This window comes from Tachypleus tridentatus, chromosome 10 (genome assembly GCF_004210375.1).
Source record: "Tachypleus tridentatus isolate NWPU-2018 chromosome 10, ASM421037v1, whole genome shotgun sequence".
NCBI classification, from domain to species: Eukaryota; Metazoa; Arthropoda; class Merostomata; order Xiphosura; family Limulidae; genus Tachypleus; species Tachypleus tridentatus.
In genome coordinates this window covers 17,399,865-17,425,134 of record NC_134834.1, presented here as the reverse complement: position 1 = coordinate 17,425,134, position 25,270 = coordinate 17,399,865, and the positions used below count along the sequence as shown (strand labels likewise).

General features: G+C 37.1%; 1 protein-coding gene across 1 annotated transcript in view; it reads left to right on the top strand.

Moving 5' to 3' along the window:
• Nucleotides 1–25,270, top strand: part of LOC143228806 (locomotion-related protein Hikaru genki-like) — a 67,650-nt gene that overhangs the window by 586 nt on the left and 41,794 nt on the right. The window lies entirely within an intron of this gene.

Genomic DNA, 25,270 nt, shown 5'->3' with positions numbered 1-25,270 from the left:
ACTTATGGTCTTCTTAAGTAGAGTGTGCGTGGTTTTTTTTTTGTTTTTTTTTAATTTCGAGCAAAGCTACACGAGGGCTATCTCTATGGTTGTCTCCATTTTAGCAGTGTAAGTCTAGAAGGAAGGGAGTCAGTCATCGCTAACGCTTGGCTACTGTGTTACCAACGAATAGTGAGATTCACTGTTACATAATAATGCCCCCATGGCTCTGAGGGCGAGTATGTTTGGTTTAATGGGGATTCGAATCTACGACCTTCAGATTTTGAATCGAACGTCCTAACCACCTGGCCATGCCAGGCCTACGTGGGAGTAGAACTTATTATGTTTCACGTCCTTTCAAATAAGCCTAGTTTTCGTAATACCGAGGTTAACGTTAAGGCGATACCTTCCCGGGAATGCACTAGCGTGTGTGTGTGTGTGTGTGTGTGTGTGTGTGTGTGTGTGTGTTTTTTTTTTGTTTTTTTTTAATAGAATATCTCAAAAAATTGGTAAATATAAGAGAAACAAAAAAGTAAGCTTTCTTCTCGGGCAAATACACTGGAGAACGAGTGATAGATAAATTTAAATTAAATGTTTTCATCGGAAAACAACAAACAGTAATTTGCTTTACTATTAACAAAGATCATGTCAACATGGCAGATCATGTCAATTGCCTTAGAGCCACCCCAAACTAAATTCAAATATTTTAAATTATCTAATAATTTATTCACGTTTCAATTATTTGATGATCTTGAAGTTATTTGGATGCTAGATATAATACCACATTATAGCTTTAATACCACACTAACCAAAATTAGTGAGCATTTTGTGGTATCTCTGAGTTACATAACTGAAGCTCTCTAATTAACACGATAACGGTTTATTTACTGTTGGATTTCTGTTAGTTTTCAAGCTTGTTGACACGATAATGTTAGATTTCTGTTAGTTTTCATGCTTGTTGACACGATAATGTTGGATTTCTGTTAGTTTTTTTCTGTTGTCGGGGTTGGCAGTTTGTGCTGAAAGAGAGTGTTCATAAATGCAGATATTCTAAAAACACCACCTTTAATTACTTTCCTTCCCCTGACAAGAATACGTTACACCAATACCTGTACAGTGCCACTTAGAAAGTGAAATGTTATAATGAAATACAAAAATACTTTTATTTGCGTTTCATAATTAATATTGACGTAAAATTATTTTCCTGGTTTATCGCTGACGAATATTTCTTTGCTTATGACCCAAGTTATCTTAAATAATCTAAGATTTAGATATGGTAGCACAACTCAGGAAAAGTGCAGGTAATTATGAAGAAGAAATCATGTCTGTAAATAACAGCGAAGACGTCACATTCTGCCTAGTTAGTTACCAAGTAAGACTATAGGTGAACATCGTTTCTACATGCTAAGAGCCGGTTGAATTACATACATTAAGCACTGGTTATTCGTTTGTTCTAGATAGTTAATTGTTTTGTGCTTAAAATACCATTAACAACGTCTTTATGTGGCACGTAAATTCGATTATTTATAACGGTCCCCCCAGTCCAAACCCTACACACAATTGATGTCAACAACTCTTTGTCTTGTAAACTATCATAAAGGTATAGCTAACAGAAAATTTTTCTATCAATTTATATATATGAACAAGGAAGGTTGGCGAGAAAGCAAATTTAAACCCAGTTTAAGACAATGTTTAAGAATTAGTGTTCGTAATGTTTCTCACTTGGATTTTTCACACAAACTCTCGGTTTAAAACGCTCTAATGGAAAGTCATATATATATATATACACACACACACACACATAAGCTTTCTCACTTAAACATCGAGAAAATATCACTTAATATTACCGATCATTTGAAGAAAAAAAAAACACCTTTGAATTTACAAAGAGGTTACAGTCACGGCTTAATTAAAAACAAGAGTTAAAGACAGGTAGAGCTTCGATCAAATTCTGCCTGGTTGTGTGCAATAAAAAATGTATTCGGTCGTTAACTGATACTCCGACGGCAACTTTCTGCTTGCGAGAAAGAGTTAAGCCTCGCTTTATTGTCCCCACTGAGTGGTTTAACGAGCTATTGACTTTGAAATAACAGCAATGAATAAGTCATAGCCCATTACCTGTTAGAATAGGTGGATCATTGAGATATAACACTTTGGTATAACACTACAGTTGTGCGTTAGATGTTAAGCAACTTTAGCCTCGATAGGCTTACGGATATATTCGGTGAAAATATACATAACAAACATCGTCATGGCCAAGTAAGTGCAAGGTTGCCAAATTTGTTAATTTTTTACCAAATTTGGTATATTTGGTTCTGTTTGGTAAACGTTGCTAATTTACCTATTGCATGGGCAATAAAAGATTTTCAAATTTATTGTCTCCTTTAAGTGAAATTTGACCTTGTGATAATAGGCGAGTTTTATGTCTAAATGTTTGAATATGCTTTATAAGGGTTCATTACGCAGGCGCAAGATAATTTCAGAGAATGATAATCTACCGGTGGCTCTGTTAGTCTTGTTTTCATATACTGTAACTATTGGTATGATTTCGTGAGTTTTGACTCGTAAGTATCAGTATTCGTTTACAGTGTAATGCATTGTTTAATTTTAAATTTGTGTTTTGCTTAATTTTTATAATTTTGTATAATTTACATTTAACCTAACCCACAGGTCATAATGGCTGAGAAAAAAACAGTGATAAGGTTAGTGGTTTAGTAGAAAGTCCATACAAGAAAGTAAGCCTACATAGGCCTAGTTACGAACAGAAACGTCTGGCTTAATGATCCTAAGTTTAGTTGTTTTAGTCGAAGTTCGAAAAACTTAACTAAGCCATTTTGTAAAATGTGCAGTTGTGACTTATCTTGGAGTGTTACCACACTTGAGAAACATCTTGACAGTGAAAAACATTCATAAAATATTAAAGCAAGTGCCCAGACTTCTGAACTAACTGATTACTTACGGCCTTCTTTATACAGCATGTCTCAAGCGGCTTCCACTGAACTGAAAATGTGTGCGTTTTTAGCAGAACACAATCTCCCCCATTTCAATACCAGATCATCTTCCAGGCTTTCTATCTAATGCATAACCTGATTCTAAAATTGCTAAGGGAAGTAAACGTGTAAGAACAAAGAAACAGCAATTTTTCGTAATGTGGAATACTTGGAAATTCTTACGGCACAATTAAAGAATATTAAATGTTTATTTATTATTAATAAAAGTACAGATGTATCTAACAGATAATGGTGACAGTTAACCTTACAAGAAAATGAAATTTCAGAACCAGAGAAATACTGGTATTATATTTCAATAAAAATGTGGAGATAAATTTCGTTTCCCAATTATCTCCAAATTAATGATAAACTTACTATCATTGTATCATTCTTCAGCTGCAACAGAAAGGCTGTTCTCTTTGGTAAACAATATGAAAGGTAAAAAACCGTTCCCGGCTGAGTACGGAAACACTAAATGTCTTATTAAATGGCGAAAATCTTTTAGAAAACACGATATGTAAGTAAAGAATGACGACCGTCTGAAAAATTGTACAAAAAATGAAGGAAACCAAATTGTGTACCACTGAAGAAAAGAAACACAAAGTTTTTAATAAAATGATATTAATTATATGTTGTTTTATTTGACTTGGTGGAATCCAAGGAAATCACCTGGCAACCTTGGCCCGGTGGTTAGGATGATTGGCTCACACTCTGAGGGTCCCGTACCATGAAACAAATTTGTCCTTTCACCCGGGGGGGGGGGAGTTATAATTTCACAGTCAATTCTACTATTCGTTGGTAAAAGAGTAGCTCATGAGTTGGCGGTGGGCAGTGATGATTTGCTGCCTTCCCTTTAGTTTTTTCACTGCTAAATTATAGACGGCTAGCGTAGATATCTCTCTTGTAGCTTTGGGTAAAATTTTAAAACAAACAGACTCGCTTACGAAGACTGTTGGAGAATGCTTAACGACTTAGACACACTGGTATTTGAAGTTCCCACACTACTATAAGGACGATATAGTAAATTGTACTTTACGATACATTTCTAAATCTAGGCCATTGTTTCACGTCTCAAGACATGCACAAGTGACATCTCTTTCTCTTAGCGATGAGACAATTCTTGGTTTTCGAATAAATTATCGATATGGATTATTAGAACGTTTACCCTGATCATTCCTCTGATCTATATCATAAATATCTCTCCGTTTATTTAAAGCAGAATCCGGATTATAGATTCTATCAGCAAGGAATTACATATTCACGCGCACTGCATGAGATACAATCTTAAACCACGCGATATCCTTCTTAGCGCCACTCGAGTGACAGATTAATTTGGAAACATTTTGTGCAGGTTTAGAGACTCCATGACAACCATTCTTTTCTTGTCTGTTTCCATTGTTGCACCCAACGCCCAGATAAGCGAAGTCACTGTGTCGACGTAAATTTTCTTATTGCTTTCATTGGCTGAAAATGTTATGACGTATCAAAGTATTTTGCTCAGTTATTTGATTTAAGCCCAAAGCTGCACAACAGGCTATCTGTGTTTTGCTCATCACGAATTTCGAAGCCACATTTTTAGCATTATAACACTTTAAATCTACCGTTTCACTCGTAGCTTAACTATGTGCAAAATTTCTTGGAATTTTTTTCGATTAATAAAAAAAAAATCGATTCGGTGATTTTAAGGTGTTGTGTATATGTGTTTTTCTTATAGCAAAGCCTCATGGGGCTATCTGCTGAGCCCAGCGAGTGGAGTCGAACCCCTGATTTTAGCGTTGTAAATCCAGAGACATACCGCTGTACTAGCAGAGGGCGTTTTAAGGTGTTGATTTGTTTTTTTTAAATCAAACGATTAAAAGTCCAAGGGCCCGATGGTTAAAGCACTCGACTCGTAATCCGAGGGTGGCGGGTTCGAATCCCCGTCACACCAAACATACTCGTCCTTACAGTCGTGGGGGCGTTATAATGTGACGGTCAATCCCACTATTCGTTGGTAAAAGAGTATCCTAAGAGTGGGTGGTGATGACGACTAGTTGCCTTCCCTCTAGTCTTACACTGCTAAATTAGGGACGGCTAGCTTTGTTTGTTTGTTTTGGAATATCGCACAAAGCAACTCGAGGGCTATCTGTGTTAGCCGTCCCTAATTTAGCAGTGTAAGACTAGAGGGAAGGCAGCTAGTCATCACCACCCACCGCCAACTCTTGGGCTACTCTTTTACCAACGAATAGTGGGATTGACCCTAACATTATAACGCCCCCACGGCTGGGAGGGCGAGCATGTTGGCGCGACTCGGGCGCGAACCCGCGACCCTCAGATTACGAAGCGCATGCCTTAACGCGCTAGGCCATGCCAGGCCAGGACGGCTAGCACAGATAGCCCTCGTCCGAAAGTCCACGAGTAATGATAAGGTTAAAAACGTGTTAAAACACCAAACAGAAACGAAACTGAAACCCGTCACTAAAGTGGACACTAGAATTTAATTTGAAGAGAGTAGTGGTATCTGACCTTACGACATTAAAACACGTATACCAGTTTTAAGTACTAGCAAAAAAAATCTTATTGGTCGGAAAAAGCATCCACTACGAAACATAGGATGACTAAGACAACAGCAAATTAGGTGGTAATTAAAAAGAAAAACTGCTCTGTTGTCTGGTTCACGATGTGCACTTTTCTTTGATGTGTTTTTCAACCAGATGTCCTATCTCATCTTTTTATACAAAACAAGAAATTACTAGTTTTTGTTAAAGGAAAGAAGTAAAACAACAATATGCTATTTCCGCTTCACTGAAGTTGATTTTAGGATTTGTCTGTTTGTCTGTTTTTGAAGTCGCGCAAAGCTATTCGACAGCTATTTGCGCTTGCCATCCCTAATTTAGCAGGGCCCGGCATGGCCAGATGGTTAAGACACTCGACTCGTAATCGGAGGGTCGTGAGTTCGAATCCCCATCAAACCAAACATGCTCGCCCTTTCAGCAGTGGAGGCGTTATAATGTGACGATCAATCCCACTATTCGTTGGTAAAAGAGTAGCCCAAGAGTTGGCGGTGGGTGGTGATGGCTAGCTGCCTTCCCTCTAGTCTTACACTGCTAAATTAGGGACGTCTAGCGCAGGTAGCCTTCGTGTAGCTTTGCGCGAAATTCAAAACAAACAAAAAAATTATTTGTAGCCCTCGAGTAGCTATCACATTTTGTACACGTGCCAGTAAGTATAATACCGTAAACCACTCGTGTAATCTGGTTAAGTAATTGTTTATGATTCACTTGCCTCTGTACACGACACGCTGGGATTGTGTCAGTTTCACCATAACCTCATTTTCCTTAGAAATGTTCTGTCACGAGAACATTTTTTTTTTTCTGACCGCGAACATAAAAGTAAAATCGCTTATCCAAGAAAAAACTGTCATGGCTATGTAGGAACCTTTGTTCGCTCGTCACCAAACGACTCCCGGCGATTTTATGATTGAAAGAAAACGGGAGATGGAGGAAATACGGGGAGGTGGAGTGAAAAAGTACTTCAATCTCCTTTCTCGGACCAGAAATAAGAACAAAAGATGTGGTCGAATCTACTTGGCTCTTTTCCAGAACTTGCTTCCTCTAAATTGGAAGGAAGAGGGCGCTGGTACATGAATAGTCTCCTTTTTGTATATACAAGTTTTATATTCAAAAACAAAACCATTGATTTATCTTCTTGTTTTAAGGAAGATCGAAATTAGACCAATATTCTGTAACTTTAACATGATATAATATTTGTTTATGGAAATAAAAAAAAAGTATTTCAAACAACAAAAACTTTGGGGCGCCAATTGTGTGAAGGGGAGGACGCGACCACAAGCTACCAGTTTTACTGTCTGTGCTGTAAAGCTACTGTAAAAATGAAAGTAAAATGTGACATACAATTACATCTTCATCCGAGAAAAATCCAATAACTTTCAGAAGCTTCCAGATAAGAAACCCACCCCTAATTCAATTTAAATACCCTTTTTGGAAAGCTCACGTCAACCAGTAATGAGACAATTTTAATATGAAAATATTAATATAAATAAGATTTTTTAATGATTTTCACACACTTTTAAAAGGCTTAATAAAAAACTTCGATTTTAAGTAAGCCGTATAACCTTCTGGAGATGAGAAAATGTCACATTTTATTTTTTGTATTACAATAGCATTGAATAGTAACATATAAAGAAATAAGATTATGGTAAGATTTAATTTTCAAGTATAAGTCTTCAAATGTAAAGTGTAACGAAATTATTATGATAACATTGTTACTTTTGATTCAAAGATTGGATGAATCTTCAGCATCTTCCTGAGATGATTTGCCAGATATATAATTTACACTTCAAACAGTATGCACCTTGTTCTTCTTGATGACGGGAAACCCGCTTGAAATAAAAATGTATCTCAGAACGGCTGGTATGGGTGTTAACACTTTTATTGATAAGGAGAGAACAACGTTTTGACCTTCCTAGGTCATCTTCAGGTTAAGAAAGAGAGAGTTTGAATGTGACCGTTGAAGGACACGTGTCTTAGGGACGAGAGTATAAACGGGTATCGGATTGTAGAGGGCGTTGCAACATAAACGCAAAATCAAAGAAGCCCTACTTATACAGCAACTAAATCCAAAATTAAACCAATATATAGGAACAGCTTTATACCTATACTAATAAATAACCTAACATCAACCTGCGACGCCCCCTACAGTACCGTACCCGTTTATACTCTCGTTTCTAAGACATGTGTCCGACAACGTTCACTTTCAAATTCTCTCTTTCTTAACCTGAAGATGACCTAGGAAGGTCGAAACGTTGTTCTCTCCTTATCAATGAAAGTGTTAATACCCATACCAGTCGTTCTGAGGTACAGTGTGTACCTTGATACTTCAAGAAATTCCGTGATAAATATTCATGACGTAGTTAACATAATTTCCGGATACCCTGTACTTTACGAGTTAAGTGGAGTCAACTACACTGATGAATTACGTGTAACTTAAGCGCTAATATCTCGCTAAATCTCGCACAGTGATTAGATGTCACTCGTTTCAAAATAGATAACGTAACGAATAGTTGTCTCTTCAAACTACTGTCTTTGTTATCAATGTTGAAACTAATTACCGCCGATATACTGAAGAACGAACTGTAATACCTCCTACTTAGCTTTCCAGAAAGTTCCACGTCTCTTAATGCAAACTATAGTAGGATAAACTGAAACAGCATAGATAATTTTTTTTTTCTTTGATTCATGGCCATTGTAACCTGACCAAATAAAGAACACATATACACATATGAAATCTTAATTTAGTATCAGCTTTCTAAATGGTCAAGTAATCATTCGCCAAAATGTAATTACCTTTTCTGTATATATTTTTATTTTTAAACTAGTTTGTTTGTTTTTGGAATTTCGCACAAAGCTACTCGAGGGCTATTTGTGCTAGCCGTCCCTAATTTAGCAGTGTAAGACTAGAGGGAAGGCAGCTAGTCATCACCACCCACAGCCAACTCTTGGGCTACTCTTTTACCAACGAATAGTGGGATTGACCGTCGCATTATAACGCCCCCACGTCTGAAAGGGCGAGCATGTTTGGCGCGATGGGGATGCGAACCCGCGACCGTCAGATTACGAGTCGCACGCCTTAACACGCTTGGCCTTGCCGGGCCTTTTAAAACTATTTTTTGATTATAGTTTTAAACTATTTGCTAGTTAATTGGTGTAACTAGATGCAGGTATTTAGAAAATGCGTTAGTGCTTTTTGTAAACGAGTGAATATGGAAATGAAAATTATCGTTTATATGTTGTTAAAATTAACAGAAGAACTATGAAACCAACCAGGTTTGACTCGAGGACCTAATTTCTTTCCGCGTTAGTTGTGCTCAGTTATTGTTATCACATTGTTGGTAGTTTATGAGATTTTCAACAGTCAATATTTCCATATCGCATTCTCTTAGCCTTGTGGGCTCGGCATGGCCAGGTGGTTAAGGCACTCGACTCCGTATTCTCCGAGGATCGCGGGTTCAAATCCCCGTCACACCAAATATAGTCGCTCTTTCGGTCCTGGGGGCGTTATTATGTATGGTCAATCCCACTATTCGTTGGGAAAAGAGTAGCCCAAGAGTTGGCGATGGGTGGTGATGACTAGCTGCCTTTCCTCTAGTCTTACACTGCTAAATTAGGGACGGCATATGGTGAAATTCAAAACAAAAACAAAACAAAAGCTTTGTTGTGTCGTTACATGAATGATTTCAGACCTCACAGGCTTGGAAGTTTTGTACTACCAGTTTTGGTTTGTATTTTAGTAAACCCCTTCTTGATGAAGCTGTAAATCAAAACGTTTGGTGTCTAATTAATTAAAAACAGCATTCTGGTGTTACAAAATCGTGTATTTTTAGTGTTACTGTGAACTGTTATAAAAATAATTGGACATTGTGATAGATATTAGAAAGTTTGTTTGGAATTAAGCACAAAGCTACACAATGAGCTATCTGTGCTCACCAAGGATATCGAAACCCGGTTTCTAGAGATGTGAGTCCGCAGACATGCCGCTGTGCCTCTGGTGGACGTATTAGAAAGACTTGTGTTTCCGTTTTTAAATCCACAAGTTTTTCAGTTGCACAGAGATGCAAGAACTGATGCTAACCTAAACCTTTGGTGATGCCAAGTAAGCCTGTCGGAACATTGTGAGTGAAACAAACAGAACTGTTACTGTGTACAACCGATAAAAAACTTATATGTAGTTCGACATTTTCTTTTATTTACGTAACTGCAATAAATCAAGGGCTAGACGGGGTCAAGTAGTGAGCGTGCCCAGAATATGAATCCAAGGTTTCAAATTTCGCGACTATTGGCCACAAGTAAGAGTTTCGCACTTTGGGGCGAGAGATGCGATATGTGAGAAACAATCAAGTTCCATTATAACAGCAGAAAAGAGTGGCCCAAGACTTGGCGGTGAGTGTTTTTGACTAACCGCCCTTTCTCTATTCTATCGGTACAAAATTAGGGACAGTTATGCGCAGGTAAAACTACACTTTACACAGGTTTGCGCCAAAAAAAAATTATAATAAAATAAACAAAAGTCCAACATAAAAAAAAAGTAAGACATTTTTTACAATTTACAGACTACAACTTGGTTGTTAAATACGTAAAAAAAGTCCCTTGCATAAATATTAATATCTTTACCTTTTGAACTGCTGTATGACCTATATATTATCTTGGCACGTGCTCATTACAGTTGCTCACTGGTAGAACCAATTGTGACTTATTATCTTGGCACGTGTTTGTTACAGTTGCTCACTGGTAGAACCAACTGTGACTTATTATCTTGGCACGTGTTCATTACAGTTGCTCACTGGTAGAACCAACTGTGACTTATTATCTTGGCACGTGTTCATTACAGTTGCTCACTGGTAGAACCAACTGTGACTTATTATCTTGGCACGTGTTTGTTACAGTTGCTCACAAGTAGAACCAACTGTGACTTATTATCTTGGCACGTGTTCATTACAGTTGCTCACAAGTAGAACCAACTGTGACTTATTATCTTGGCACGTGTTCATTACAGTTGCTCACTGGTAGAACCAACTGTGACTTATTATCTTGGCACGTGTTCATTACAGTTGCTCACTAGTAGAACCAACTGTGACTTATTATCTTGGCACGTGTTCATTACAGTTGCTCACAAGTAGAACCAACTGTGACTTATTATCTTGGCACGTGTTCATTACAGTTGCTCACTAGTAGAACCAGCTCATCAGAATTGTAAAACAAATAGTCAATTTCTGTCCATTATGCCTTGAGTCGCATATTGGCGTTGCCGTGGTAACGTGACGTAAACATAATAAACCCTGTGAAAATGTTTCTATTGCGTTGCTATTAGGTATTGTTAAGAGTACGACTTGAAAAGTCACAGTTTAATTGGTCAAACTTTGAGATCAGTACACCTAATGCTTGTGATGTAAACTTTTATCTCTCATCATACAGACAAACCGACGAGTTCTGGAACTGAGAAAGGCCTCGTTGGCAGCAGCTTGTGGTGGACAAAATACATATTTTTCAAATTCTATTTTTACATATTTGTAATTTCGAATCCAAATGAAACAAACTCAGGGGAATTGGGAAAATAAACCTCTGCAGCTTACGGAATTTGTGTACGAAATGTTAGGCCTAAAAGCACGTCTTCTGAAGCCCAAAACTGTTTTCTTTGTGATATAAATCATTGTTTAAAAGTATTTACGCTTTCTATTCTTTCACGTTAAAAAGTCTCGTGCAGTTTTTTTATGATCAGAAAACTAGTCGTTTCAGAAAAGTTTCTTTTATTTCGTTTAGTAGTTTCAAATATTTATGCTTTTAGGTACTTAAGAGATTTGGAGCCCAGACGCATAGACACTGGAATTTTTTGGCGTTTCAATATGATATCCATCACGTTTTTCTAGTTTGATTTTTCAAGACACCAAATTTGGATTCGGGATAATATTAAATAAAATGTGGAGAAGGTCCCTGTCTGTCAGCGCACAGCGACGCCTCTCGCTTTTAGCGTTGTGGAAATAATATTCTTCACAAGAAATCTTAGTTTTCTACTATAGTTAACTTCGAAGTATTTAACCCTCTATTGGCACAGCGAACTCACACTGCTAGAAACCGGATTTCGATACACGTGGGGAGCAGAGAACAGATAACCTTTTGTGTAGCTTTGTGCTTAATTCTAAACAAACAAACAAAGTTTACAGCATATTTTATAAAATAAAAAAAGAGTCCTCTGCTGGCACAGCGGTAAGTCTACGGATTTACAACGCTAAAATAAGAGGTTCGTTCCCCTCGGTTGGCACAGCAGAGAGCCCGACGTGGCTTTATTATAAGAACAAAAGAAACTTGATGTATTTATCGTTTAGAAATAATGATAAATGTTTTATTTAATAGTTTAAAAAAAAAGAGGTTGCGTTTCAAAAGCAACAGATAATACTTGTTAATATCATCATTTGACTTAAATCGGACTGTGAATCAGATGATTTAGTGTTCGAGTTCCGTTACCGCAAAAATTCTCGCTCTGCATATTAGAAACGTGAGGCGACAAAACTCTACGATCAAATTCCTTCTCAAATAAGAAAAGCCCAAGCTGCTTTTATATCCAGCACAAATAACTCCTGTATGGTACTGTGAGGGAAGCCTGAAAAAAACACAAAATCTATTTAAGGCTTAACGACTGTATTTGATTATTAGATTTTAACTGTACGTAAATTATATTTTTGTTAGGCTAGGTGCTTAGCTCATCTGTCATTACAAAATGTAGATATAGAGTTTATATTTAGCTGTCAAAGGAGTAGTTTGATTAGTCCATATTGTTGCATATATTATTAGTTTAATTAGTTAGCATTGTTATAAGTGTTATTAGTTCGAACAGTTAACATGTTTGCAGGTATTAATATTTTACTCACTTCGTTTGTTCGCTCAATATTGTTATAAGTATTGTTATAAGCCTGCTTTGTTAACAAGAATAATAGTTAAGTCGTTTCGAAGGCTATGGAAAAATTATATTAAAAAAACTTTTAAAATGATTTTCAATACACAGGTGTCTGAACATGTGTAAAGATTTTATAATTTAATTTAAAGTTTTATTTGCGTATCGATTTCCCTAAAACTTCTTTGCACCATGTTTTTGTTGGTTTTTTTTATGTAAAAGAATGATTTAGTTGTCGAAGCTTAGTTATTAATTTCAGTTTGCTTGTTGTTTTTTTATTGGGTAACACTGAATTTTAATTAAATTTATTCAAGGCTTAAGTGCTTATAGCTCTTGAGTCCTTTATATCTCAATAGTTTGACATGAATTTCACGCTTTTCTGTTTGGAATGGTTATTTGACTTTTGGTTGCTATAGTCACCTTTTTTTTTTTTTTTGTCATGTGCATGTTTCCTGTTATTCAGTACTGCAGGCTTTGTAACTGTAACGTGATTTTTTGATTTTTCTTTTCCTGTTATTATATTTTAAGCAATTATCTCTCTCAACACAAGCTCGGTCAATTTGAATGACCTCGTAACCGCTTTATATTCGTTTAAATATTTTATAGATATAATGCTTCTAACTATCAGTATAGTGTGTTTATCTTTAGAAAATTTGTCAGTATTTTAGTTAACATTATAAGTTTTTTACAAACAAAAAATCGTATTTTTAGTGAAGTGTGTTCAATAAACTAAAATAATTATTTCTCAATTAATATAGTAAGTTTTTTTTAATAAGTCCGTGTGTAAAGTAGTAACGTTGTAGTGAAAGTAGATTTAAAGAGACAAAAATATTCGAAGCCTTCGTATACTTTATTGTATAATTTTGCCCACTTCTCAAAACTTTTGGCTAGCTGGAGTCGAATTTATTGTTGGGAACAAAAAAAAGCCCTATACAAGTTTTCTGAACGAAAAAAAAAGTTAGTGGAAAAAGGCAAATATTAACAAAATATTACCTTCAAGGGCTGGGTGTGGCCCAATTGTTAGCGTGTAGGACTATAGATCAACGGGCCTAATATTCGCTTCCCGTTACCATACAAAATGCGTCTTGCATTTTACAGCTGTAGGTGCGTTATAAGAGTTGTGATCAAAACCCACTAGTCGACCAGACGAGAGTAGTCTAAGAGTTGGCGGTGGATACTGTGCTGTCTACTAGCTGCCTTCCCTTTTCTGTATCAACTCAAAATTAGGGATAGCCATCGCTGATAGGTGTAAATTTGCGCCAAAATTCTAAAACAAAATAATTACGTTACAACTAAGGTTGAAACGTTTGATTACAAAAAAAAAACAACAAAAAAAACATGGGGCCCGGCATGGCCTAGCGCGTTAAGGCGTGTACTTCGTAATCTGAGGGTCGCGGGTTCGCGCCCGAGTCGCGCCAAACATGCTCGCCCTCCCAGCCGTGGGGGCGTTATAATGTGACGCTCAATCCCACTTTTCGTTGGTAAAAGAGTAGCCCAAGAGTTGGCGATGGGTGGTGATGACTAGCTGCCTTTCCTCTAGTCTTACACTGCTAAATTAGGGACGGCTAGCACAGATAGCCCTCGAGTAGCTTTGTGCGAAATTCCAAAACAAAAAAACACTCAAATTTTGGACTAGGACTCAACAAGGAAAGCTTATAGAAGTGATATCCAGGAATATAAGTCATCTACAAGTAAAACACTAAGCCCTTTCGTCTAAAACTGTTTCAGTTTTATCAAACATCCAGACGTTCCGCTATTTCTCATCAAATACACAGTAGTTTTCTTTCTTTTCCTTCGTGATTCTACGTGTTTTATGTTTCATTTAATATACAAAGGCCTTCTTTCAGTTTGATCCTTTTCAAACTCCGCAGGCCAACGTTCAAAATGCACGGTTTTTTGAAGGAAGTCTGTAGTAGTTAATTATGAACTCTTATTACACGCAAGCTTCATTTCTAAGCTGACTAGGCAATGATGACTCTCTTGAAAACTCAATTTCCTAGCTACTTTATACAGCGTACGAAGACTGTTTCTATCGACTTTCTCATAAAGTGATTTGTTTAATATATGTTCAACAGCCACGCACTGTCTTAACAAGAACTAGTTTTTTTGACAACCGGTTCTACTCGTATACTGTCCTCTGCTTTAACTGAAAGGTTAATTAAGACATCAGCTGTCTTTAAAATGAATGCTTCGTTTCTGCCGCGTTGTATATTTTAAGAGATTCTCTCATGTTTTAATTGCGCTAAAAGAACTAGCCAGCTTTTCAGTGCCCATCTCGAGGGGCATAAGTTTCACATAGAAACTTATGTGATGGCCAGTTCACTTCTGTCAAAGTTTTAATCTCTTCTATATTTTGTTAAAACTAAGATTTTATCTTTGGTTTTCTGATATTGAAAAGTAATTTATTATTTAGCATACACCAGAAAATGTTTCGATTTCATGACAGCACGATTTCTGGTTCTATGAATAAATTGATTCGAATGCTTGTATTTTGTCTACCCTTCAGAGGTGGAACGATCGTTTCTTGTTCTAACCTATGTGCAGCGAAACGATCGAACCTCTTGTGAATGAAGATCCTTCCTGGTCCAGAGCTTCTCGTGTTTAAGATGAATAGCTAAGCCTAAATGTATCGCGACTAAACGTTTATTCTAAACCAGAATTACTGAGAATTTCTTCCTCTAGGGCACCTTAGTGCCACAGTGTTTATAATACTAGGCTTATAATACTAAAAAACTGAGTTTTGACACCCGTTGGCCCGGCATGGTCAGGTGGGTTAAGGCGTTCGACTCGTAATCTGAGGGTCGCAGGTTCGAATCCTCATCATACCAAACATGCTCGCTCTTTTAGCCGTGGGGGCGTTATAATGTGACGGCCAATCCCACTATTAGTTGGTAAAAGAGTAGCCCAAGAGTTGGCGGTGGGTGGTGATGACTAGCTGCCTTCCCTCTAGTCTTATACTGCTAAGTTAGGGACGGCTAGCGCAGATAGCCCTCGTGTAGCTTTGCGCGAAATTCAAAAAAACAAATAAACGATACCCGTTGTGGGCAGAACACTGATAGCTTGTTGCCTATCTTTGTTTTCAACAAAGAAAAACTCCCGGCGATTTACCCATAAGTTTATGAATGTACAATGCTCAAATTCGGGGTTCGATTCCCTGATGTGGGTAGGGCGTCGATAGAGCAATATGTAACATAACAGTAACAATTAAAAATTATAGTCAGTTATCATAAAGACGAAACAGGTGTAAGATAAAATACGACTAATGCAGGTGTAAAAAAATTCGCATATCTCACCAAGGATAACCACGTACAGCTTTCTGTTCAGACACGACGACATTTAATAAAGTCATTTTCTAGCCTGAGCCATGTTAAATGTAAGAGTACACTAAAACATGGGTTCGTTTAATCTAGAACATAATGGTCTCGTAAATTTTTTTTCTTGTCAAAAATGTCTATTAACGTTTATGTAGCTTTTTCATGAATACAAAATAAATATATTAATATATGTTTCCAGTCTGTGTAGTTATAAGGCTTTTATCCGTTTTGGGTAAATGGTTCTCCTTAGAATTCTGGGAATTACACATAAATCATTCAGGGCTGACCAGAAAATTACGTTTTACTTTAATTTTTTTTAATTACAAAAGTAAGTTAACATAATAAAAACTAGGTGGACACCAATGATAATAATTTTAAAATGTATGTTCAATTATTTTGAGGTTACTTTAGTGACGTCTCTTCTGCTGATTGGATATTTTTAACATATTGTATTTTCTTCGTGTGTTCGTGATTTTTTTGAAAAGTTTCAAAACAATCGGTGAGGATATTGATGTTCTTTTGTATGTTTTAGCACAGTGCTACAAAATGAGCACTCTGCGCAGGGTGGAGTTTAGCCCTGGAGTTTAGCTTTGCAATTTCGTAAATTTAACAACGATCCACAAGGGGCTCATTCTTTAGGATGTGTGTGTTTTCTTATAGTAAAGCCACGTCGGGATATCTGATGAGTCCATAGAAAGGAATCGAATCCCTGATTTTAGCGTTGTAAATCCGTAGACTTACCGCTGTACCAGCGAGGGACAATTGTTTAGGAACATTGTTTATTTGAAGTCAAGCACAAGGCTACGCATTGGGTTATATCTGTGCTCTGCCCACCACTGGTATCGAAACCAGGTTTCTGGCACTGTAAGTCTGCAGACATTCCGCTGTGCCACTGGGGGCTAGGAACATTGAATAACTAATGAATCATTAGATTTAGATGTGAACTGTATACCCTAATTATACATGTACATAAACTCAATAAATTAAACGAATATTAAATGAAACTGTGAGGTATTCAAGTTAACAAGACACAAATTTTGTTGGAACAAATCTTTTTGCTTAGGAAATCCACTTTATCTCTATAATAGATTCGGGTCGATCGCAACCCAGTGGTTCGTAAGCCAACGGAGATAGGAACTGAGTGTCTGCGTGTTTTTTATAGCAAAGCCAAATCGGGCTATCTGCGATGTCCACCGAGGAGAATCCAAACTTTGGTTTTTTAGCTTTGTAAATCCAGAGATTAACTGTTGTCCCACTCAGGAGACGAGAATGTGAGACCACATATTTCGCGTCCTGTTATCACCAAAACAAAACAAAAGCATTCCACAGTTATAAGAGTAACCGTCAAACACCTCTCGATTACAGTAGCACACGAGTTAGCGGTGGGTGGTATTGATTACTTGTCTTCCATCTAGTTTATCACTTCAAAATTAGGGACGGTTAACGCAGACGACTCTTGAGTAGCTTTGCGCGGAATTCAACAAAAAACTTGCATTTTTAAAACTCTATAAAATGAAAACGTTTTTCTATCCTTGTTTTATCTCATTGTTCATTTCTTGGTCAAATCTACTCACCGAATTTTTTTTCGTTGTTAATCATATCATGTGGTATATAAAAATTCATGTACAGTGAGCAGTCACATCGAGTGGTTTCGTTCATGTTTTAAAGTTAATTCGACCAGTAAGTTTGTTTGTTGGTTTTTTTGTTTTTTTAATTTCGTGCAAAGCTACTCGAGGGCTATCTGCGCTAGCCGTCCCAAATTTAGCAGTGTAAGACTAGAGGGAAGGCAGCTAGTCATCACCACCCACCGCCAACTCTTGGGCTACTCTTTTACCAATGAATAGTGGGATTGACCGTAACTTTGTAACGCCCCCCGCGGCTGAAAGGGCGACCATGTTTGGTCCGGCGACCCTCGGATTACGAGTCGAACGCCTTAACACGCTTGGCCATGCCGGGCCCACGACCAGTTAGGTAATATCCACTCATGATGACGAGAAACCCATCTGAAGTAACAATGTATCTCAAGATAGCTGGCATAGGTATTAAAACTTGTATCAAAATAGAGTGGAGAACAACGTTTCTCAGGTTCTTTGTTAATCTGAAAATAACCTAAGAAGGTCGAAACGTTGTTCTGTATTTTAATAAAAGTTTTAGTACCCATACCAGCCGTCTTGAGATACAAATATCCACGTGTTTTTTTTATTCATATCAGAAACAGTGAGATTAGCATATAACGAAACGTTGTTCTGTCTCAAGCGAGAAAAACTCGTCACTTCAAAGCCCAGCTCCAATGTAATGCAATATCTGTTGGATTTCACAGCAAATTAGCCCTTAAAATCGACCGAAATGAGCGCTTACAAAGTTTCTGTATCTAAGGTTGGGAATACGGTGTAATCCTGTTCGATCTAATAACGTATTAATAAGATACTGGTATCTGACTCAGTTTTTAAAATAAGTTATTGGTTTGGTTGTTGTCGGTTATAGTGTTCGTAAAATACTCCATGAATTTCCAAGCTCAGTTATCTAGAGGGGTTTCATTTCTTAATTTGTTGTTAAGAGTGTGTGTGTGTTTTCTTACAGCAAAGCCACATCGGGCCGAGCCTACCGAGGGAATTCAGCCCTGACTATTTAGCGTTGTAAATCCGTAGGCTTACCGCTGTACAAACGGGGGATTTGTTATTAAGAACAAATCTTCGTAATGGGCTATTGTGCTCTGCCCGCCATGGGTAATGAACCCAGATTTCTTAGCATCGTAGGTCTGCAGGCTTACATCAAACAATCACTATTCGTTTTAATAAAGCTCGATTTAGTTTTGAATAACACGAAAGCAAATGCGATGTTTTTTTAAGATTATAATTTGTGTTATATACTAACCTCAAACAACTGGCAAGTAAAGAATCATTCGTACTTAACACTTTCACAAACTTTTTTTTTTTTTCAGCTCGCTCAGAATGTTTATTTGTTTTTGGATATTGGTGGCAGTCTAAGTCTGGCCGTTCTAACTCTGAACCGATAGACTAAAGGTGAAGCAACTAGTCAACATCATCCATTGCCAATGTTTGGGCTACTCTAATCAATTAGTAGAATTTGACATCAATCACAGAAGAGGTGACAATAAGTTCATATGTTACTGCTCAATTATTGTATGGTAGGGCTAGGCATGGTACAGTGGTTAACGTGCTGGTCTGAATATCGAAGGGTTCAGGGTTCGAGACGTGATGCAACTGAGCACGCTCCGTACTTCTAGCTGTGAGTGCATTATAAAAGTGACAGTTAGTCCCGTTATTCAATTCAAATCGCTCTACAAAGCCCTTGGACACTGAATGCTTCTGACTGGTTTCTTTTCTTTTGGTCATTAGCTCAAAATTATGGATAGTTATACCTGTACGATAGTGGTCTTCGACCTGAGGTTTATCCTATGTGCGCATAAAATACCATTCATATGGAAGAATGCAATTCCGGTTTCACGCTTTTGTATAATACAGACACACAAACACACGTTACATCTAAGGAGTAGATAACAATAGCACTAGAATTTCTTTTTTATATTTTCAAACCTTGATCCAGATGTTTAGAAATACATAGCGCCTTACAATCAACCACATATACACAAATAAAGACAACAAGCCTAATATGACAACGGCAGTATTGGAAAACTTTATTTCGAAATTGAGTTATACTAATATTTAACGTGGATTTCGACGCATTGCTGTGTGATCTTCCGAAAGCGGATATCTTATTAAATATCCGTCATAAGACATTTTTGTAAGGTTGTTTTATGTTATAATTATGAGTACTTTTTTTTTTTTAACAGAACTTATTTCTAGCTGGAACGTTTGGTCAAATTCGTTTCTGTGTCTCCGAATCAGTGCGGTTTGATGGTTAGGTTTGACATGTCCTGGCGGTTAGGGCGCGAAATTCACAATCTGAGGGTCTGGGTTCGAATCCCTTCATTGAACATGTTCTCACTTTCCTCTATTGGGGCGTTATAAGGTGACGGCCAATCCCACTATTTGTCGGTGAAAAGGAAGCCGAGTAAGTTGTTGATGGGTGTTGGTGACTAGTAGCCTCCCTTAATCTATCACTGCTACATTAAGGTCGGCTAGCGTACATAGCCCTAGAGTAGATTTACACGAAATTCGAAGCAAATAAACCAACACCGAATCAGCAAATGCAATTATATAAACGCACCAAAGGGGTGTGGTTATATATTTTACAAACTGGAAGATTGTTATAACAAAAACAATGTTAATGGCATTGTCAATTCAGGCGTCTAAGGTGCTGTTCAAAGGCTTAGAGTATAATAACATCAGTAACCTCTGGAGAGGATGAAAACTTTTGTTTGTTCTTGAATTTCGCGCAAAGCTACTCGAGGGCTATTTGTGCTAGCCGTCCCTAATTTAGCTACTCTTGAGCTACTCTTTTACCAACGAATTGACCGTCACATTATAACAACCCCGCGGCTGAAAGGGCGAACATGTGTGGTGAGACTGGAGTTCGAACCCGTGACCCTCGGATTACGCGTCGAGTGCTTTAACTACCTAGCCATGCCGGGCTGGGCTTCGGAGTGAATGATAGTGAGTTGTTAATTATGGATGTACTAATAAGTAAGTCAAAATATTTCTACAGATGTCTGTTGCTTAGCCACTGATGGTCTTTAGTAGTTCAACTTTATGTCGTGTCACCCCAAAAAGAAATATATATATATATAGAGAGAGACTGTATCTGATAACGAAATCAAAAGATAAAGACAACAGAAGATTTTCAGTGAATCACCACTAGCTAAGAAATGGTGTTGTTATCAAAATAATTAAATTTCACGTCACAAATAAAGAAACTCATACAAAGATATAAGGAAATGAACAAACAAAAATCGTTATTGTTATTTCATACAATCCATATCATGTCGGCCTGGCATGGCCAAGGTTAAGGCGTTCGTTAAGGCGTTCGACTCGTAATTCGAGGGTCGCGGGTTCGAATCCTGGTCGCACCGAAACATGCTCGCCCTTTCAGCCGTGGGGGCATTATAATGTGACGGCCAATCCCACTATTCGTTGGTAAAAGAGTAGCTCAAGAGTTGGCTGTGGGTGGTGAGACTAGCTGCCTTCCCTCTAGCCTTACACTGCTAAATTAGGGACGGCTAGTGCAGATAGCCCTCGTGTAGCTTTGCGCGAAATTCACAACAAACAAACAAACAAACAAACCATATCATGTCAAAATATTCTATGCGTTCAGCACAAAATATCGTTGTATTATAACCAAATCAAAATCAGTCTGAAGCAGAGACACAACTTACAAACTTTTAGCGCGTTCAGAGTTTAAGTAGAAAGATACGACTGGTAGCGATCCGGAATATTTGTCTGTGAACATTTTTGGTAACAAACTATGCGGCACATGTGAATACCTACAAATTAATGAAGGATCCACTTTTAACTCGGTAAAAAAAAATCCTTCAATCCTAATTCTAATGCGAACAGGATCTGGAATGTGAAAGTGCCAGACTCAATAATTATATTTTATAATTTTATTCCAAGCAACACTTAACCGTTAGGAAGTATTCAATACGTATGTTTTTTTCTTCCTTTTATTGCGGCTCTGGATGGCCAAGTGGTTAAAGCACTCGATCCGTAATGTGAAGATCAGGGGTTCGAATCTCCGTCCCACCAAATATGCTCGCCCTTTCAGCCTTGGGGGCGTTATAATGTGACGGCCAATCCCACTATTCGTTGGTTAAAGAGTAGCCCAAGAGTTAATATTGGGTGTTGGTGACTAGTTGCCTTCCATCTAGCCTTACACTGCTGAATTAGTGACGGCTATCGCGGATAGCTTTACGCGAAATTCAAACCAATTCTTTTATTATTTCTCCTTTCCAGTATACTCTTGCAAATATTAAAAACAAAATCGTTGTTATCCCAGGTCATGAAACAGGAGTCTAGTGTGTCCAAATCACGTGGTTACCCTTCACCAAAACTGGTATTGGTGCTTTTAACCTGAAGTAAAAGACTAGTTAGAGACCTCTATACCTCATGTTTAGCAGCCCGTCATTTTGAAGCACTGACCAATGGGAATACAAATGGTCACAAATTACCCCCGCCAAAAGGGCTATTTTCGGAGTTGAACCGAGTGAACAGTTGCTTGTGAGTCTTACAACACATCCACAGACAAAGTAGCGTTTTCAGCGAGAACCTAGTATTATCAGTCCACATCTCTCATGCTTTACCTTTGTTGACAAATGTGCTACTAAGTGATTAATACACTTAATGACTAGAATTATCGTACTTTTTCAACTTTATTACGCCCACACTTTCATTTCGATAGTTGTGCCACGCCTACCACTTCATAACTATGGCGTCAGTATGTCACATCTGGAACAGCTATTACCTACCATCACGTGATTTCCAGTTGTGCAGTATGTATGCGGAGTGTTCGAATACGAATTTTTACATTAAAAACAACATATTGTTAAACAAGCTGGAGTACCCGTCCTCTGGATGAAAATTACGTAAATTAATGATTAATAAAAGGTTATATTAGGGCAGTGGTTCCCAACCAGGGGCGCTCGCACCTCTTGAGGGTACGAGATAGCGTTCCAGGGGGTGCTAGATAACAATGGTTTTGGCCACCTTCACCTTTATTCTTAAATAAATAACTACTGTGAGGGGTGCGAGAACATAGTAGAATTTTTTTAGGGGTGCGGGGCATAAAAATGTTGGAAACCACTGTATTAGGACATGCAAAAGTTGTTTTCCTGTTATATAATTGTAAAAAAACAACAACAACCAAGAACGCACATAAAAATGGCAAAACAAAAAATTCAAACCTGAAAATTTTTATGTATCTTTTCGTGGACCAATTGAACCTCAATACCGAATTTGGTGAAGATCCTTTTATAGGGGGCGTAGTAGTGCTAAAGAACGCGAACACACCCCTAAAAACCACAAAACGCAAAAAACAAGACAAGGTTTATATGTAACCCCGAACGCATCTAACAAACCCCTTACACCAAGTTCCTTCCACACCCTGCGTATTATGTATATGGAAATACAACAGACAGTACTGTACCAGGAATTAGGTCCAAATAACTGCATTTTAACGAAGACTGGATGATTTTACAAAGAACAAAATACTCGGTTGAAAATTTGATCTAAATTCACGCAATAAGTTACGTTTCTTTATAATTATTTGATTTTACTTCGCAATCTGTTACATTTTCTACAATAAAAACATTAACTAATGAATTAGCCTTATTGGTTGAACTATAGAACAACTATGAAATAGCCAAACATAATTAACAATTACTGCCTAATTGACAACAAACCTAATTAACAATTACTTTTATATTATCGTCTAGACTAGTATTTCAAAACATTTTCCAATATTATTCACCACCGTAAAGTGTTTCACTACACATGGCTAACTGAATTCAAATATAAAATTATTGGTTATGACATAAATAGATACACCAAACTACAACCAGAATGAATACAACAAAAAATAAAAGCATTTTTCAAACTACAACCAGAATGAATACAACAAAAAATAAACGCATTTTCCAAACTACAACCAGAATGAATATAACAAAAAATAAACGTATTTTTCAAACTACGACTAGAATGAATACAACAAAAAATAAACGCATTTTCCAAACTACAACCAGAATGAATACAACAAAAAATAAACGTATTTTCCAAACTACGACAAGAATGAATACAAAAAAAATAAACGTATTTTTCAAACTACAACCAGAATGAATACAACAAAAAATAAACGCATTTTCCAAACTACAACCAGAATGAATACAACAAAAAAAGCATTTTTCAAACTACAACCAGAATGAATACAACAAAAAATAAACGTATTTTTCAAACTACAACCAGAATGAATACAACAAAAAATAAACGCATTTTCCAAACTACAACCAGAATGAATACAACAAAAAAAGCATTTTTCAAACTACAACCAGAATGAATACAACAAAAAATAAACGCATTTTTCAAACTACAACCAGAATGAATACAACAAAAAATAAACGTATTTTTCAAACTACAACCAGAATGAATACAACAAAAAATAAACGTATTTTCCAAACTACGACAAGAATGAATACAACAAAAAATAAACGTATTTTCCAAACTACGACAAGAATGAATACAACAAAAAATAAACGTATTTTTCAAACTACGACAAGAATAAGTAACAATATTGTTTTTGATTTTCGCGCAAAGTTTCACGAGGACTATCTGCGCTAGAATAAGTAACAATAACTAACGACGTTTTTGTTCTTTAATTTATTGTGTTATTGACGATGACAATTCACCCTGAACTGTATTATTTAGTTCCAGATATAACATTAACGTCTACAGTATCGATGAGTTAAGAGATGACCATGTTGTATGTCACTCATTACTTCATTCATGTAAATGTTTCATATGATACCATACGGAGATTTCCTTTGTTACCTTCAATATACATACCACTGTGCTGTCAGTAACACGAATTGTGGTATGTATATTGAAGGTAACAAAGGAAATCTCCGTATGGTATCATATGAAACATTTACATGAATGAAGTAATGAGTGACATACAACATGGTCATCTCTTAACTCATCGATACTGTAGACGTTAATGTTATATCTGGAACTAAATAATACAGTTCAACAGAAACAACTGAAAGGTGAATTGTTACTTTAATTCTGAGAATGTTTTGTTTGTTTTGTTTCTATAATTTCGCGCAAAGCTGCACGAGGGTTATCTGCGCTAGCCGTCCCTAATTTAGCAGTGTAAAACTAGAGGCAAGACAGCTAGTCATCACCACCTACCGCCAACTATTGGGCTACTATTTTACCAACGAATAGTGGGATTGATCGACACATTATAATGACTCCACGACTGAAAGGGCGAGCACGTTTGGTGTGATGGGGATTCGAACCCGCGACCTTCAGATTATGAGTCAAGTGCCCTAACCACCTAGCCGTGCCGGGCTTGTTCCGAAGAAATTTTCGTGTACGTTTCTAAGATTATGCGGTTATTATTATTAGTTTTGTTGAATTGTATATAAAAACAAAGAAGCATGAATTACAGCAGTAGTCCGGGGTTCGATCCCCAGTGACTTACATACTGCAGATGGCTCATTCTTGAGTTATATTGCAAGAAATAAACGACATTGCTGGTCAATGTGTAGGGCTGCTCTTAACAACAAGACAAATACACAGAAAAATTATGCAGCCATAACTCAAATAGATATTATTGTAATTTGGTTAAATCATATATGAAAATTACGAGATGAATTGCAATAAGAGCTCAAAATAAACAGCCCCAAATAATGTTTTTTCTTTTATATTCTTAGATCACAAGAATATAAGGTTCGGGCGAAGCATAGTGGTTAGCGTGTTGGACTGTGTACCCATGAGCCATTATTCGTGTTCTGTTGCCGAAAAAAACAAAACAAAAAAACAGCTGCGTTTAATTGCTTTGGACCGAGGTCCGGCGGATCCAGGTGGGTTAAGGCGTTGGACTCGTAATCCGAGGGTCGCGGGTTTGAAT